We start from the raw sequence: 19225 nt of genomic DNA on the forward strand, positions 1-19225 counted from the left end.
TGCACCACGACTTCTGGCTGCATACCCTCCCCCTTAAGGATTCTGAAGACACGGTCCGAGACGTCTCGGACCCTGGCACCCAGGAGGCAACAGACCATCCGAGAGTCTCGTCCATGTCCACAGAACCGCCTGTCTGCTCCTCTAACTAGAGAGTCTCCTATAACTAGTGCTCTCCACCTCTCCCCCTTTCCGTTCTGAGCCTCAGAGCCAGACCTCACGCCAGAGACCCGGTCACTGCAGCTAGTGAGAGAGACTGGGGAGGGAGAAAGCATGGGAGAGAGGGGGGAGAGCTTGGGGGGAGAGAGAGCACAGTGGGAGAGGTGGGGGGAGAGCTTGGGGGGAGAGAGAGCATGGGGGAAGAGAGAGCATGGGGAGAGGGGGGGAGAGCTTGGGGGGAGAGAGCATGGGGGGAGAGAGAGCATGGGGAGGGGGGGAGAGCTTGGGGGGAGAGAGAGCATGGGGAGAGAGAGAGAGCATGGGGGAGAGAGAGAGGGAGAGTTTGCGGGGAGAGAGAGAGCATGGGGAGAGAGGGGAGAGAGCTTGGTGAGGTGGGGGGAGAATTGGGGAGAGAGAGAGAGCAGCAAGAGAGAGCTTGGGGAGACAGATGGGAGAGAGATAGAGGGAGAGAGCTTGGGGAGAGAGAGCATGGAGAGAGGGGGGGGAGAGGGAGACAGCTTGGGGAGAGAGAGAGAGCATGGGGAGAGAGAAATAAAGAATGGGACAGAGCCTAGGGGAGAGAGAGCATGGGGACAGAGAGAGAGCTTGGGGAGAGGGAGAGCATGGAGAGAGAGAGAGAGGCGTGATCTTGGGGGTGGGGAGAGGGCCTCGGGAAAAAGAGAGAGACAGCTTGGGGGGAGAGAGGGTATGGGGAGAGAGAGAGTATGGGAAGAGAGAGACGGAGGGAGAGAGAGGGTCTGGGGAAAGAGAGAGAGGGCCTGGGGAAAGAGAGAGAGCTTGGGGAGAGAGAGAGCATGGAGAGAGAGAGGGGGAGAGGGCCTGGGGAAAGAGAGAGAGAGAGAGAGAGAGAGAGAGAGAGAGAGAACTTGGGGAAAGAGAGAGCATGGAGAGAGTGAGAGTGGAGGGGAGAGTCAGGGAGAGACAGCGAGCAGGAACATGGGGAGAGAGAGAGAGCAGGAATATGGGGAGAGAGACAGTAGGAACATGGAGAGAGAGTTCAAGGAGAAAGAGAGAGGGAGGGAGGGAGCTGGAGCCCAGGGACAGAGAGTTGGAATTTGAAGCCGGAACCTGATTGATTCCAGTCTGGTGTTGTGTTCTTGCCTTTCTGTTTGTTTCTCCAGTGTACTGTGGCAGGAAGGTGTTTAGCTTCAGTTGACTGAAGGTGCTCAATGATGAGTCCCTCAGCATCCTAGTCTTACAGCTATACCTTGTGTCATTCCAGTTCCAGAACACACCTTAGCTGACGTTCCTTCAAATGGTGCTGGTTCAGACAGCATTGTCAGTGGATCTTTGAACCCAGTTAAACTGGAGTGATGTTCTCATACATAGAATGTGAGAATTACAGTTGACCTCTGTTCAGTGACAATAATTCAGGTTATGTTGCTCAATGATCAAGTGTACCCTCGAACTCTGTGCGAAGTGGTTGCTGGGCCTCTTGCTGAGATATTTGTATCATTGATAGTCATATGCGTGGTGCCGGAAGACTGGAGGTTGGCTAACGTGGTGCCACTGTTTAAGAAGAGTGGTAAGGACAAGCCAGGGAACTATAGACCAGTGAGCCTGACTGGTGGTGGGCAAGTTGTTGGAGGGAATCCTGAGGGACAGGATTTACATGTATTTCGGAAGACAAGGACTGATTAGGGATAGTCAACATGGCTTTGTGTGTGGGAAATCATGTCTCACAAACTTGATTGAGTTTTTTGAAGAAGTAACGAAGAGGATTGATGAGGGCAGAGTGGTAGATGTGATCTATATGGTCTTCAGCAAGGCGTTCGACAAGGTTCTCCATGGGAGACTGGTTAGCAAGGTTAGATCTCACAGAATACAGGGAGAACTAGCCATTTGGATAAGAACTGGCTCAAAGGTGATGGAGTGTTGTTTTTCAGACTGGAGGCCTGTGACCAGTGGAGTGCCACAAGGATCGGTGCTGGGTTCACTGCTTTTTGTCATTTACACAAATGATTTGGATAAGAGGTACAGTTAGTAAGTTTGCAGATGACACCAAAATTGGAGGTGTAGTGGACAACGAAGAAGGCTACATCAAATTACAACAGGATCTTGATCAATGAGCCAATGGGCTGAGAATTGGCAGGTGGAGTTTAATTTAGATAAATGCGAGGTGCTGCATTTTGGGAAAGCAAATCTTAGCAGGACTTATACACTTAATGGTAAGGTCCTGGTGAGTGTTGCTGAACAAAGAGACCTTGGAGTGCAGGTTCATAGCTCCTTGAAAGTGGAGTCACAGGTAGATAGGATAGTGAAGAAGGTGTTTGGTATGCTTTCCTTTATTGGTCAGAGTATTGAGCACAGGAGTTGGGAGGTCATGTTGCGGCTGTACAGGATATTAGTTAGGCCACTTTTGGAATATTGCGTGCAATTCTGGTCTCCTTCATATCGGAAAAATGTTGTGAAACCTCAAAGAGTTCAGAAAAGATTTACAAGGATGTTGCCAGGGTTAGAGATTTGAGCTACAGGGAGACGTTGAATAGTTTGGGGCTGTTTTCCCTGGAGCATCGGAGGCTAAGGGGTGACCTTATAGAGGCTTATAAAAACATGAGGGACATGGATAGGATAAATAGACAAAGTCTTTTTCCGGGGGTGGGTGAGTCCAGAACTAGAGGGCATAGGTTTAGAGTCAAGATTATAGTATGGTGCTGGAAAAGCATAGCAGGTCAGGCAGAATCCAAGGAGCAGGAAAATTGACGTTTTGGGCAAAAGCCATTCACTAAGCATAGGGTAAGAGTGAACTGACTGCAGAGAAATAGTTAATTCTTGTTTCAAAAAACCAGAAGAACCACAGATGCTGTAAATCAGAAATAAAAACAAAATGCGAATATCTGGCCCATTTCCTGCACTTGAGCCCTATCTTGCCTCCTGCAACAGCGGTAGGATCCCTCACTGACCATCCACCAGGATCCACATCCAAAGGATTGGTCACTGCCATTTCCGCCACCTCCAGTGGGATGCCACCACCTGATAGACCTTCCCCTCCCCTCCCATGTCCGCCTTTCGCAGTAACTATTCCCTCCAGGACACCGTGGCCCACATTACCTTCCCATGGAATCACAGAAGGTGTCACATCTGCCTGTTTGCTTCCTCCCTCCTCAAGGTGCAGGGCCCGAGAGACACCTTTACCTGCACGTTACCTGTTCACAGTGTGGTCAGCTCCACATTGGGGAAACAAAGCATTGACTGACTGACCACTTTGTACAACATCGACGTTCTGCATGCTAAAATGACCCTGAGTTTCCAGTTGCCTGCCACTTGAACACCCCACCATGTTCCCTGGCCAACATCTCTGTCTCAGGCTTGCTGCAGTGCCCCAGTGAAACTCAGTGCAAGCTGGAAGAACACCACCTTGGTTTTCTGTCTGGGGACCCTTCAGCCTTCTGGACTCAATATCAAGGTCAATAATTTTCAGACTCGAGTTCTCCCATGTCCGAGCCCCAAGCCCTTCCTACCAGGTCCTGCCACCACGTGGCCTGCAGCTTTCCCAGTGCCTACGTGAGTTTCCTGTGGGTGCTCCGGTTTCCTCCCACAGTCACAAACATATGCAGGTCGAGAGGATTAGCCCAGGCTAAATTGCCCACAGTGTCCAGGCTACGTGGATTAGCCATGGGGAATGCAGGGTTGCAGGCATCGGATGAGTCTGGGTGAGCTCTTCGGAGGGTGAGTATGGAGCTGATGGGCTGAATAGCCTGCTTCCACACTGTAGGGATTATATGATTCTATGGTCCTCGGCTCTGGAATTGCCCATCTCAATCTTCCCATCTCTTTTCCCTTCTGTCAGACCTCCTTCAAACCGAGCCCTTTCAGCAAGCTAATTATTTGCTATCCTATCCTAAAACCATCAGAATTGGCCCAGTGCAAATTTGATCAGGCTGAACCGTTCCAGAGCATTTTATTGTGGGGGAGAATCTGGAGTAGTGAGTAGAGTGGGTGCTTTCTTGATTATATGTTTTGGAGATATGTCTCTTGATTAACTTAAAATACAAGCCATAACTATTAATTGAACCTGGTGCAGTGTTTGTAGAGGAATAAGACGGTGTTATTTTCTGGGTTTGTAGATTGTGAAGGAGCAAAAATGGCCTTTAATAGAGAGATATGTGCTTCTTGTCAGATGTGGGAGTTTAAAGAAAGTTTAAGGATTACTGCAGATTATATCTACTATAAATGCTATTGGCTGTGAATCTTATCAGATCAAATGGATCGGTTGGAGAGACAATTAGAAGCGATGAGGAATTTGTAACAGCAACAGTATGTGATGGATGGCAGTTATCGGAAGGGGGAAAGTCTCAGATACAGTCACATAGATGGGTGAACTCCAGGAAGGGTAAGAGAGGTGGGCACCTAGGGCAGGAGTCTTTTATGCATATACCCATTTCAAACAGGTATGCTGTTTTGGAAAATGTAGGGGGTGATGGATTCTCAGGGGAACGTAGCACGAACAGCCAAGTTTCTGGTATTGAGACTGGCTCTAATGCAATGAGGGGGACATCGGCTTCCAAGAGATCAGTTGTGTTAGGGGATTCTCTCGTTCAAGGTACAGACAGATGTTCCTGTGGTCAGCAGCGAAAAAGCAGAATGGTGTGTTGTTCTCCCTGGTGCCAGGATCAAGGATGTCTCAGAGAGGGTGCAGAATGTTCTCATAGGGGAGAGGGGCCAGCAGGAGGTCATTGTCCACATTGGAACCAACAACATAGGAAGGGAAAAGATTGAGATTCTGAAGGGAGATTTCAGAGAGTTAGGCAGAAATTTAAAAAGGAGGTCCTTGAGAGTAGTAATATCTGGATTATTCCCGATGCTACAAGCTAGTTAGGGCAGGAACAGGAGGATAGAGCAGATGACTGCATGGCTGAGGATCCTGTGTATGGGAGAAGGATTCACATTTTTGGATCATTGGAATATCTTTTAGGGTAGAAGTCACCTGTACAAGAAGGATGGATTGCACCTAAATTGGAAGGGGACGAATATACTGGCAGGGAAATTTGCTAGAACTGCTCGGGAGGTTTTAAATAGTAAGGTGGGGGGGGGGGGGGGCGGGGGGGATGGGTGTGTGAAACCCAGGGAGATAGTGAGGAAAGAGATCAATCTGAGACTGGTACAGTTGAGAACAGAAGTGAGTCAAACAGTCAGGGCAGGCAGGGACCAGGTAGGACTAATAAATTAAACTGCATTTATTTCAATGCAAGGGGCCTAACAGGGAAGGTAGATGAACTCAGGGCATGGTTAGGAACATGGGACTGGGATATCATAGTAATTACAGAAACATGGCTCAGGGATGGGCAGGACTGGCAGCTGAATGTCCCAGGATACAAATGCTACAGGAAGGATAACTTGAAAGGGTTCAGAAAAGATTTACAAGGATGTTGCCAGGGTAAGAGGATTTGAGCTACAGGGAGAGGTTGAATAGGCTGGGGCTGTTTTCCCTGAAGATTCAGAGTCTGAGGGGTGACCTTACAGAGGTTTACAAAATTATGAGGGGCATGGATCGGATAAATAGGCAAAGTCTTTTCCCTGGGATCCGGGAGTCCAGAACTAGAAGGCATAGGTTTTGGGTTAGTGGGGAAACAATTTAATAGGGACCTAAGGGGCAACGTTTTCACACAGAGGATGGTGCATGTATGGAATGAGCTGCCAGAGGAAGTGGTGGAGGCTGGTACAATTGCAACATTTAAGAGCCATTTGGATGGGTACATGAATAGGAAGGGTTTGGAGGGATATGGGCCGGGCACTGGCAGGTGAGACTAGATTGGGTTGGGATATCTGGTCGGCATGGATGGGGTTGGACCGAAGGGTCTGTTTCCATGCTGTACAGCTCTCTGACTCTCCAACTCGTTATGTTGTTGAACGGAAATCTTTTGTTTGTGCCACGTTCTTGGCAGGTTTTGACCTGATGGTGGCAGCATAACCCTCCAAACGTGTTTCCTTCAGAAAAGAGCCTTGGTCCTCCAGACCAGCTGGGCTCAGTCATCCCATTCTTCGAACACTGCATGAAATGGTCAAAGAAAGTGTTCCTTTTTTAGAGGTAAATCTGCAGGTAACCCCACACCCCCTCCTGACCCCTGATCCTAATGCCAGAAACACTTTCACCACTTCTGTTCCCAGTTCCAGGGGGAATCACACTGTACGCTGTCCATGTGTAGCACGTCAGTGTTTGCACACTTCCTGAACACATTGTCTGTGTATAGCAGATTGATGTTTGCACACTTCCTGAACACACTTTCTGGATAGCACATCGATGTCTGCGCACTTCCTGAACACGCCGTCTGTGTACAGCACATCGGTGTTTGCACACTTCCTGAACATACCGTCTGTGTATAGTGCATTGATGTTTGCATATCGGTGTTTGCACACTTCCTGAACACACTGTCTGTGTACAGCACATCGGTGTTTGCACACTTCCTGAACATACCGTCTGTGTATAGTGCATTGATGTTTGCATATCAGTGTTTGCACACTTCCTGAACACACTGTCTGTGTTCAGCACATGGGTGTTTGCACACTTCTTGAACATACTGTCTGTGTTCAGCACATCGGTGTTTGCACACTTCCTGAACACACCGTCTGTGTATAGTACATTGATGTTTGCACACTTCCTGAACATGCTGTGTACAGCACATCGGTGTTTGCACACTTCCTGAATACGCTGTGTACAACACATTGGTGTTTGCACACTTCTTAAACACACCATCTGTGTTTAGCACATTGATGTTTGCACACTTCCTGAACACACCATCTGTGTATAGTATGTTGATGTTTGCATATTGGTGTTTGCACACTTCCTGAACACACTGTCTGTGTATAGTACATCGGTGTTTGCACACTTCCTGAACTGACTCTCTATGTATCGCATGTTGATGTTTGCACACTTCCTGAACACACTGTCTGTGTAAAGCACATCGGTGTTTGCACACTTTCTGACCTCACTGTCCGTGTATTGCATGTTGCAGGATAACATGGCTTTCTGGTGTCACGGTGCAAGAAAAGGGACAACCTGAATTTATATAGCACCTCTCGTAACTTCAGAAATCCCTCAAGGCTCCACAGTCTGTGAGGGATCTTGATGGTGGTGTTGTCATTGTAATCACCACCTCCAGAGGGAGCAAGGACCCTGCAAGACTCAGAACTTCCTCATGTTCATGCTACATGGCTTCCTGGGTGAGCAAGGGCAGGTTTAAGAGCCAGCATTTGGGCTTTAGTGGAAGAGCAGCTGCCTCGTACCAAGTGGGTACAAAAAGGAGCCTGGTACCAATGGTGCTCCCTACGGTGAAGTCAGAGTCGCCCCACTCTCTCACTGGTGTGGAGAGTTTAACCTGAGGTTCACCCCATCTCGGATACGATGTGAGATGGAGCAGGTTTGTTGGAATTTCCAGCCAGTGCAGGAATTCAACCCATGCTCATGCTCCCCAGTTTTATATTGTAAACCAGCCAACTGAGTTAATTCAGTTCTCCCTGTAAGTTTCAATTCCGCCCAGAACTGTCATCTCTCTCTATCATGCTCTCTCTCTTGCCCACTATGAGGGGCCACCCTGACTGCATTGCCCATGGGCAGGGACTATTTAAAGGCCTTTGCCACCAATGCGGGACACTGCCCTATTCCTGGTCTTCCACCCCACGCCTGCTTTTGGATTCTCAGGCCCTGGTTCCACTGAACATTGTCCATTTGCACAGTGAACTGAGTCTGCATGGAATATTGTGACACCACCTACACATTCCAGCTTTGGGATGTCTACAGTATGTTAGGGAAGACATATTTGCACATGGGTGCGTGGCCACCCTGAAAAGGCATCTTTGCGTTTGGACAGTGAGCCTGTATTTTGTCGTGCAGCAACCACTCCCCGTACACCAATCCCTGAGTCAGCAATGGTGCAACCACAGTCCAATAAACTATTGCAATGACCATGGCTGCAGGATGGATATTGGCGAGCATACTCAGGGAGAACTGGCTCTGTCTCTTTCAAAGTCACATGCAGAGAATCGATCCCACCTATCTGAATGGGGAGGCCAGGCCTTGCTTTCCTGTATACCCCCAAAATACAAACAACGCTCCACAGGAGGGTGGACCTTGATTCAGTGCTCAAAACTCCCAAGCAAGATTCAAATACTAGGAGGAGGATACAGCCTCAAAATGAGGGGGAGCAGATTTCGGACTGAGCTGAGGAGGAAGCTCTTTACCCAGAGGATTGGGAATCTGTGGAGTTCTCTGGCCAGTGAGGTAGTTCAGACTATGTCCTTAACTGTTTGTAAGGCAAAGACAGACGGAGTTTTGAACAGTAAAGGACTGAAGGGTTACGGTGAGAGGACAGGTAAGTGGAGCCGAGGCCATGGAAGGGTCAGCCATGACCTTACTGAATTGTGGAGCGGGCTCGATGGGAGCGGGTGGCCTTCCCCTGCTCCTGGCTCTTATGTTCTTATAACTTCCCAATGACAAGCTAAGAGCCCTTCTGGCTGAGCTGGGTCAATGATATTGTCTTAGAACATAGAACATAGAACAATACAGCACAGAACAGGCCCTTCGGCCCACAATGTTGTGCCGAACATCTATCCTAGATTAAGCACCCATCCACGTACCTATCCAATTGCCGCTTAAAGGTCGTCAATGATTCTGACTCTACCACTGCCACGGGCAGCGCATTCCATGCCCCCACCACTCTCTGGGTAAAGAACCCACCCCTGACATCTCCCCTATACCTTCCACCCTTCACCTTAAATTTATGTCCCCTTGTAATACTCTGTTGGACCCGGGGAAAAAGTTTCTGACTGTCTACTCTATCTATTCCTCTGATCATCTTATAAACCTCTATCAAGTCACCCCTCATCCTTCGCCGTTCCAACGAGAAAAGGCCGAGAACTCTCAACCTGTCCTCGTACGACCTATTCTCCATTCCAGCCAACATCCTGGTAAATCTTCTCTGCACCCTCTCCAAAGCTTCCACATCTTTCCTAAAGTGAGGCGACCAGAACTGCACACAGTACTCCAAATGTAGCCTAACCAAAGTCCTGTACAGCTGCAACATCACTTCACGACTCTTGAATTCAATCCCTCTGCTAATGAACGCTAATACACCATAGGCCTTCTTACAAGCTCTATCCACCTGAGTGGCAACTTTCAAAGATCTATGTACATAGACCCCAAGATCCCTCTGTTCCTCCACCTGACTAAGAACTCTACCGTTAACCCTGTATTCCGCATTCTTATTTGTTCTTCCAAAATGGACAACCTCACACTTGGCAGGGTTGAACTCCATCTGCCACTCCTCAGCCCAGCTCTGCATCATATCCAAGTCCCTTTGCAGCCGACAACAGCCCTCCTCACTGTCCACAACTCCACCAATCTTCGTATCATCTGCAAATTTACTGACCCACCCTTCGACTCCCTCATCCAAGTCATTAATAAAAATTACAAACAGCAGAGGACCCAGAACTGATCCCTGCGGAACTCCACTTGTAACTGGGCTCCAGGCTGAATATTTACCATCTACCACCACTCTCTGACTTCGACTGCTTAGCCAGTTCTCTATCCAACTGGCCAAATTTCCCACTATCCCATGTCTCCTGACTTTCCGCATAAGCCTACCATGGGGAACCTTATCAAATGCCTTACTAAAATCCATGTACACTACATCCACATGCTTGGTCACCTCCTCAAAGAATTCAATAAGACTTGTAAGGCAAGACCTACCCTTCACAAATCCGTGCTGGCTGTCCCTAATCAAGCAGTGTCTTTCCAGATACTCATAAATCCTATCCCTCAGTACCCTTTCCATTACTTTGCCTACCACAGAAGTAAGACTAACTGGCCTGTAATTCCCGGGGTTATCCCTATTCCCTTTTTTGAACAGGGGCACAACATTCGCTACTCTCCAGTCCCCTGGTACCACCCCCGTTGACAGTGAAGACGAAAAGATCATTGCCAACGGTACTGCAATTTCCTCTCTTGCTTCCCACATAATCCTAGGATATATCCCGTCAGGCCTGGGGGACTTGTCTATCCTCAAGTTGTTCAAAATGTCCAACACATCTTCCTTCCGAACAAGTATCTCTTCTAGCTTACCAGTCCGTTTCACACTCTCCTCTTCAACAATACGGTCCCTCACGTTCGTAAATACTGAAGAAAAGTACTCGGTCAAGACCTCTCCTATCTCTTCCGACTCAATACACAATCTCCCACTACTGTCCTTGATCGGACCTACCCTCGTTCTCGTCATTCTCATGTTTCTCACATACGCATAAAATGCCTTGGGGTTATCCTTGATCCTATCCGCCAAGGATTTTTCATGCCCTCTCTTAGCTCTCCTAATCTCTTTCTTCAGCTCCCTCCTGGCTATCCTGTATCCCTCCACTGCTCTGTCTGAACCCTGTTTCCTCAACCTTATGTAAGCCTCCTTCTTCCTCTTTACTAGACATTCAACCTCCCTCGTCAACCAAGGCTCCCTCACACGACCATCTCTTTCCTGCCTGATAGGTACATACACATCAAGGACGTGTCATATCTGCTCCTTGAAAAAGTTCCACATTTCCACCACATCTTTCCCAGACAGCCTATGCTCCCAACTTATGCTCCTCAAATCCTGTCTTACAGCATCGTAATTTCCCTTCCCCCCATTGTAAAATCTACCCTGTTGTGCGCACCTATCTCTCTCCATAACCAAGGTGAAAGTCACAGAATTGTGGTCACTATCACCAAAATGTTCACCCACTAACAGGCCCATCACTTGTCCCGGCTCATTACCGAGTACCAAATCCAATATGGCCTCCCCTCTGGTTGGACAATCTACATACTGAGTTAGAAAAGCTTCCTGGACACACTGCACAAACACCACCCCATCCAATCTATTTGATCTGAAGAGATTCCAATCAATATTTGGGAAGTTGAAGTCACCCATGACTACGACCCTGTGGCTTCTGCACCTTTCCAAAATCTGTTTCCCAATCTGTTTCTCCACATCCCTGCTGCTATTGGGGGGCCTATAGTAAACACCCAACAAGGTGACTGCACCTTTCCTATTTCTGACTTCAGCCCATACTACCTCCAAAGGCAGATCCCCCTCAAACATCCTTTCTGCAGCCGTTATACCATTTCTAATTAGCAATGCCACCCCCCTCCTTTTTTACCCCCCTCCCTAATCTTACTGAAGCATCTGTAACCAGGAACCTCCAACAACCATTCCTGTCCCTCTTCTATCCACGTTTCCGTGATGGCCACAACATCATAGTCCCAAGTACTAATCCACGCCTTAAGTTCACCCAGCTTATTTCTGATACTCCTTGCGTTGAAGTATACGCACTTGAGCCCATCTCTGTGTCTGCAAGTATTCCCTGTCAGTGCTACCTTCTCCACAGCCTCCCTACATTCTTGGACATCCTGACAAACAGCTAGCTTACTTGCTGGACTACAAGTCCGGATCCCATCCCCCTGCCAAATTAGTTTAAACCCCCCTAAAGAGTGCTAGCAAACCTACCCCCCAGGATATTGGTGCCCTTCTGGTTCAGATGCAACCCGTCCTGTTTGTACAGGTCCCACCTTCCCCAGAATGCAGTCCAGTTGTCCAAATACCTGAAGCCCTCCCTCCTACACCATCCTTGCAGCCACGTGTTCAACTGCACTCTCTCCCTATTTCTTGCCTCACTGTCACGTGGCACCGGCAACAAACCCAGAGATGACAACTCTGTCTGTCCTAGCTTTTAGCTTCCAGCCTAACTCCCTGAGCTCCTGAATGACCTCCCCACCCCTCTTCCTACCTATATCATTGGTGCCAATGTGCACCACGACTTCTGGCTGCATACCCCCCCACTTAAGGATTCTGAAGACATGGTCCGAGACGTCTCGGACCCTGGCACCCAGGAGGCAACAAACCATTCGAGAGTCTCGCCCACATCCACAGAACCGCCTGTCTGCTCCTCTAACTAGAACACACCCAATCAAATACTACTCACTCACCTTCCCGACCAGCTCTGCGCTCCGACCTCACTTCCGCCCGGCTCGCGCCGATCTCCGCGGTGAACGTTGGCTGTTTTCTGTTTCAGCTCTAGATTAGCAGCAAACACGTTTTCTGTTTCTTTCTAACCGGCATAATCTTCAATCAGTCTTTACCTCCAGCTGAATGTTTTATCTGATTGGGCAATGCTTACATTATCCTTCATAACATGAGAGAGAAACAGGTCATGGATAGCATGGTCTTAAAGAATCCAACAGAGGTTGATTATAGCCCACAAATAGTCATAGAGTCAAAAAGCACGGACACAGAACTTTTGGTCCAACCAGTCCATGCTGAACAAAATCCCAAACTAATTTAGTCCCCCTGCCTCATCCTGGCCCATATCCCTCCAAGACCTTTCCTATTCATGTACTATCCAAATGTCTTTTCAATGTTTTAATTGTGTCCTCATACAAAAGAATGTATCCTAATATTACACGCACAGGCACATCAACGTCTGGCCACACATGAAGCTGTGAGGTGACAAAGAGCAGTTTACATCTATCAGTGTGCCATGCTTCAGCTGATCCCAGTTAAGATGGAGTCTGAGATCTTTATATCCTCAGGCAACGTGCTTTGCTGTGGGGATGATATCGTGAGCATGTATCTTCGAGGTAGACCTGCATGCTGATTGTCAGGCAGAACAGTACAGTAGGAGATAATGTTATTCCCACAGGGACCAGCAGTTATGTGTCATGGCACAGAATCAGACAGATGTTCAAATTCCTAGGCCTCATCACAAACTTGATTTCACATGGTCTTCAAGGATAAGCTTGAAAAGTGCCAGAAACTCTGGACATCATTCCAAACAACCTTTGAAGCATTTCACTTTCCAAATCATCTTCACGGTTATTAGGAACATAATAGTCTTCAAATATTCTCCTAACCCCTGTTGTGCAGCTAAATTAACATTCGGGCTTAGAAATATTTCTTCAATGCTTAGAATGCCACCAAGTGATTTATTTACTGGCAATGGAGGAGGTGAAGGGGATATGATGAGATTAACCGATTGAAGATTATGCCGGTTAGAAAGAAACAGAAAACGTGTTTGCTGCAAATCTAGAGCTGAAACAGAAAACAGCCAACGTTCAGCAACTCGATACAGACTTAATGTTCAAGCTCAATGAGCAGTCAATGAAACTGGGAGATTCTACATGAGAAATGGATTGTAACCAAGTGATCGAGTTGGAGAGCAGCAGGGATAAGAGAAAGGAAGGCATGATGGAGGGAGAATACTGGAATGACAATACAGCATGTCTACAGCTCAGATGAAGAGTCATCTGGACTCAAAACATCCACTTGTTGTCTCTCCATGCCCTGTTGCCATCTCCAGCATTTGGTGTTTTTTGAGAAGAACAATGGATCCACAGAGAGTGTTAGCCATTGCAGCCACACAGCAGGAAGGGAGGGGATATCTGATCACTAGTGACATCAGTGCTAACAAGCGACAGCTGAGAGTTAAGCCAGATTCAGTCCCCCCAACGTTGTGGTTCATCAGTGCAGCTCTGTGCTGACAAAGGATGTTACTTGGTACCAGTCTACATCATCCTCCAGCAGCTTCCCCTGGTCTGACTCAAAATTCCAGCTGGTGCTAAAGGAAACATTGATTTCTTGCTCATGTATGCCCACAGCACAGTCACCACACGGGAGAAGGCAAAGACGCAAGGGCATGTGTTTACAAATAAGCGTAAATGCACTTTAGTGCATCAGACAAAAACAGAGATGAGGGTGACTGAGGTCTCAAAGTTTCTCAGAGAGACCGATAAGGTCATCACCATCAGCAATGCCTTGACCAGTGAGCATGATTCTCTTCCACTTTCAGGATGAGTACAGAGGTGGCGTCAGTGGACAATGTTACACTTGGGGCAGAAGGTAGGGCACTTCTTACACTGTTTTCACCTGGCTTCTGTTTGTCCCCAGCGGCAAAGTTTCAAAGTGTTGGATGCCTTTCCAGATGTTCTTCCCCCACTTTGGACAGTCTTGTGCCAGTGATTCCCCGTTGTCTGAGGGAATGCTGTACCTACCGAGTGAGGCCTTGAGGGTATCAGTGCAGCACTTCCTCTGTCCACCTGGGGCTGGAAGTAGAGCATCTGCTTGGGGAGTCCCCTGTCAGCCATGGGGACGATGGGCCCAACCCATTGTAGCCTCAATGCTGGCCTGGTCAAGGTTGGTGGTGTTGGTGCATCTCTTTTCCCAGCAGATTACACAGGCAGTGTTGGTGCCTTGGGGTATCTGCTGCAGACAGTGCACGTCTCAGGGCCAGACAGGAGGGTAAGAAATACCACAGCTCGACAAACCATGACCTTGGTGTCAGATGCAGACAGACTGACTCTTCAACAAGGCTAGTGTTTGTTCAGACACAATCCAAAACATTCCAGCCTGAAAATTACAGTCAGGGTCTGCCAGTAAAACAGAAAGTGCTGGAGAAACTCAGCATCTGTGAGAGCAGAGAGAAACACAGCTGATGTTTCGAATCTTCTGTGGTGGAGAGTCAGATTGAACTCAGAAAGTTAAACCCTGTACCTTTCATCTTCATTTCAAATTTCCCAGAGTCTGCTGTCCTTTTATTTTATTGTGGGGAGTTTGGCCAATTTTAGACTGAGACTGAGACAAGGAAGGCTAAGGATCACTGTAAGTCCAAGCCCCAATCAGCTGCAGATGTCCAGTTGCTGAGGATTGATACATTTTTATTTTGCAATCTAATCATGGGCTATTGCTCTCACCAGCCCCACCTCCCCTCCCACCCAAACCCTTGGCTGGCACAGGAAGAGCCTGTCCATTTCCCTAATTTCCGGATCTGAGGGAATAAAAGGGCTTGTGTACAGGGCAGATTGGAGATGGGAAATCAGCCTTGATCTTGTGAAATAGGGAAGCGGACTCCAAGTGTAGGTAGCCTATCCTTGCTCCCATTCCAAGTGCCTATTGTGATGTCCTGTCTAAGTTTTCACATTGACTGGAGAGAGTTCACTCCGTTTTCCTAGTGCATGATAAAGCCCACTGGTCATGGCTCTCAGCCTGACTTTGACAGATGTCAGAGTTTGAGAGGCCCTTCTGTCGTTTGGCTCAATGTGGGTACTCCCAGAAGACATCAGTGAGGCTGTGGTGGGTTACTGAATGGTCACACCTCCTGGGGTGGGGTGGGGAGGGGGAGATACAGTGAGCTTTGTTGCTGTTCCTGCAATTTTCATGTCAGAATCTGCATATACAAACTTTATGAATGAGGTTCTGTTTTTGAGCAGAGAGAGGAATGTTGCTTGGTGTTGGGTATTTGGAAGGATTCAGGAAGTGCAGGCTAGGCCAGGACGTGGATGGTAAAAGCATCTGTCAGTGATGCCAGCGATGAAGTTGGAAAGCAAGCTGTGCTGATGAACTGAACCTGCAGCCAGTGGCCAGGTTCAGTCCCTATCCAGAATTGCAGCTCATTCATCTCAATGAGACATGAACAGCTCCACCTTCGACAGAATCCCCATGTGTGAAAGCAGGCTGTTCAGCCCATTGAGTCCACACCAACCCTCTGCAACCCCTGTCACCCTGCATTTCCCAGCATCTTTGAAAATAGAATCCCTACAGCGTGCAAAAAGGCCATTCAGCCCATCAAGCCCACACCAACCCTCCACAGAGGATCCCACCCAGACCCAATCCCTGCCACCCAATATTTCCCAGCACCTTTGAAAATAGAATCCCATTGGTGTGCAAAGAAGCCATTCAGCCCATCAAATCTGCACCAATCCTCCGAAGAGCCTCCCACCCAGACCCAGACCTGACTCTGTACCCATAACTCTGCATTTCCTGTGGCTAATCCCTGCACATACTGGGCAATTTCCCATGGCTAATCCACCTAGCCTGCACATGTTTGGACTGTAGGAGGAAATCAGAGCACCCAGAGGAAACCCACACAGACGTGGGGAGAATGTGTTAAACTCCACACAGACATTCGCCCAAGGGTGGAATTGAACCCAGGTCCCTGGTGCTAGGAGATAGCAGTGTTAACCACTGAGCCACTGTGCTGCCCCTATCAAGGGCCCATGTTGTCCTGACTATATTGGGGCTGACTTGAAGGTATGCCTAAGGGCAAGGTGGCCTCTGTTTCACATTCAATCACTTTGCGTGTGGTAGACAGGGTGGTGGTGCTGCTCAGAAAGGACTGATGAAGTTCAGCCACAGAAGTTGGGGTTTGGGATGGGATGGACGGGGAAAGCTATGGAAGGTGAGCCGGGGGGGGTGGGGGTGGGGGGGTGGGCGGGGGGGGGGGGGGGGGGGGGAGTTGGGGGAGGTGGGGTTTGGTGGAGGAGAAAAGGTCAGCTGCTGAGAAGAAGCATCTGGACTTGATCTGGAATAAAGAATTGTGTTTTCTGTGAATGAGCCAGCTGCCAGGGCTGAATGGGGAGGATGAATGAAGTGGTCTGAAAGGGCAACAAGAGGACACCTGCTTGGCAAGGCACTGAGGCATTCTGTGGATTTCTGCAGAGCCGGACCAAACACTTGAATCGATCCGCTAGCTACAAACAGCTATCTCCTTCAAGGAGCCAGTGACAAGAACACTTCCTAGGCATTCATAGTACTGCCATCTCACCTGCAAAAGCAACCCAGCTTATTGCAGGGGACTGAAAGCATCTTCTCATGCTTGCCATGGCATCGTGTATCAGGCCCGTCCAGGCAGGACCATCCACCCCCACCACGGACACCTGTTCAGGGGAGTCCATTTAAAATACAGCTCATCGTGGGCTAGGCTTGTTGGGGAAGGTTTGGAGAGATATGGGCCACGCGCTGGCAAATGGGACTAGATGAGGTTAGGCTATTGCATCAGCATGGACAAGTTGGACCGAAGGGTCTGTTTCCCTGCTGTACATCTCTCGGACTCTCTGACCACGTGATGACTGTGTAGGTTTGGGAGTCGGTTACCCAGCTGGCCTTTCCTCAGGGTTGTCCTGCACGTTGGCCGAGCAGGTACAGCTGACATTGGAGAGATGGCTGAGCAGGTTGGTCCTGTGCACACACACACACACAGGCTCTCCCTGAGGTCTCATTGGGTGAGTCTTCCCTCCCCTGACACTCCCAGAAAATCAGTTCCGCCTCTTCCCATTTTGGGAATTTACCTTGAGGGCCCCCCACCCCTGGTTTGGTGGTACTTGGAGGTGCAGTTGCTATGGGGGGAGTGTCCTGAAGAGGGAGCATTGATGAATGCCAGGATACTCCCCTTCAGAAGCAATGTCTGGCTCATGTTTCTTCCACCAACAGCAAACCTGAAATCCCAGCTGAAGACTGAGAAGCAAAGTTCGTTACCCACTGAAGGGCCCTCCTGCTGTCAGTCCCCATTTCAGCCTGTTGATAGTTGAACTCCCAGGCCTTGTCTCCCCTATAGAGTTACTTTGAAGCAATTTGTTATAGTTCTTTTGCCTCTGCTGCTCACTCACTGTCTGGTGTACGCTGAAGTCCAGTCATTGTAATGCAATGAATGAGACACACAATCCCAGCACTGAAGCAGCTCTGAAACTAACTGTGGGCACAACATAGGATCAGGAGTGACTCACTCCACACCTTGAGCCTGTTCCACCACACACCACAGCTAATGTGATCTGAGCTCCATTTTCCTAGTGGTTTCTGGATAGCCCTGGACTCCCTTACCAATCTGTCCACTTCAGCCTTGGACATATCCAATGTGGGTGGCACAGTGGCACAGTGGTTAGCACTGCTGCCTCACAGCACCAGAGACCCAGGTTCAATTCCCGCCTCAGGCAACTGACTGTGTGGAGTTTGCACGTTCTCCCCGTGTCTGCGTGGGTTTCCTCCGGGTGCTCCGGTTTCCTCCCACAGTCACAAAAATGTACGGGTCAGGTGAATTGGCCATGCTAAATTGCCCGTAGTGTTAGGTAAGGGGTAATTGTAGGGGTATGGGTGGGTTGCGTTTCGATGGTCGGTGTGGACTTGTTGGGCTGAAGGGCCTGTTTCCACACTGTAAGTAATCTAATCCAATGTTCCAGGCTCCAGTGCTCTGTGCGGAAGAGAATTCCAAAGACTGACTACCCTCCGAGAGAACAAATTCTTCATCCTGTTGAGACCCATCTTAAATCAGTCACTGCTCATTTTGAAACTGTTCTAGATTCTCCCCACAAGAGGAATCATCTTCTCTGTATTTGCTCTGGCCACCCCACTTTGGAATCTAGCACACTTCACTCAGGTCACCTCTCACTGTTCAAAGCTCCATGACCTGTTGCGCTCGTGCTGTGGAATGGTTCCTCATAAAGACAACCCCTTCATCCCAGCAATCAGCCTTGTAAACATTCACTGAAATGCCTCCAGTGTCAGGATGGTCTTTCTCATTTGGGGTGACCAAAACTGTATTCAATGCGCGATCGCACCAACACACCACATAGTTGCAGCATGAATCCCTGACATTTTTCTCCATCTCCCTTGTACTGAAGACCAACAATCCATTTGCCTTCCTCGCTCCTCTTTGCTGTCCTCACAAACCCTATTCTCCAAGGACAGCCAGATCTCTCAGTGCTGCTCCGTCTGCAGTCGCTCCCCTCTTGAATGAGATGTTGCTATTCTGTTCTTCAGGCGAAAGGAAACAATGTCGCGTGTTCCACATTCTGTTCCATCTGCTTGTGTTTGAATTGATCATGGCCAATAAAACTAAGGCAAACAAAAAGCGGTGAAGAGTATTTTGTTTCAGAAAGGTGAGTATCAGCCGGGGCACCAACAGCAAGCAGTGAGAGTGGGTGAGTTTCCTGGTCAGCCGTTTGTAACCCAGAATGGTTCTCCTCAAGGATGTGCGTTGCCTGTTTCATGTGACACTCAGCAATGGGAAAACCTCTCAATCGGTGAGTGACAGTAAGGCTGCTGGGAGGTGTCTGCGCACACAATTAGTTTCCGACTGCTCTGAAATTTCATAAATTCAGACCAATGCCTTGCTTATATTTCTCCGGGAATGCCCACAAATTGTCCAGCCAAGCAGCTCGCTCACAGCCGCACCGGTCCTTGTTACATCAGCCGGGTGGAGCCTAATCTGATTGATGACAAACAAAGCATCCACAGTTCCACATTTGCTGCTGACCTTCTTACTT

The sequence above is a fragment of the Hemiscyllium ocellatum genome, chromosome 48, assembly GCF_020745735.1.
Source record: "Hemiscyllium ocellatum isolate sHemOce1 chromosome 48, sHemOce1.pat.X.cur, whole genome shotgun sequence".
In the NCBI taxonomy this organism is placed as follows: domain Eukaryota; kingdom Metazoa; phylum Chordata; class Chondrichthyes; order Orectolobiformes; family Hemiscylliidae; genus Hemiscyllium; species Hemiscyllium ocellatum.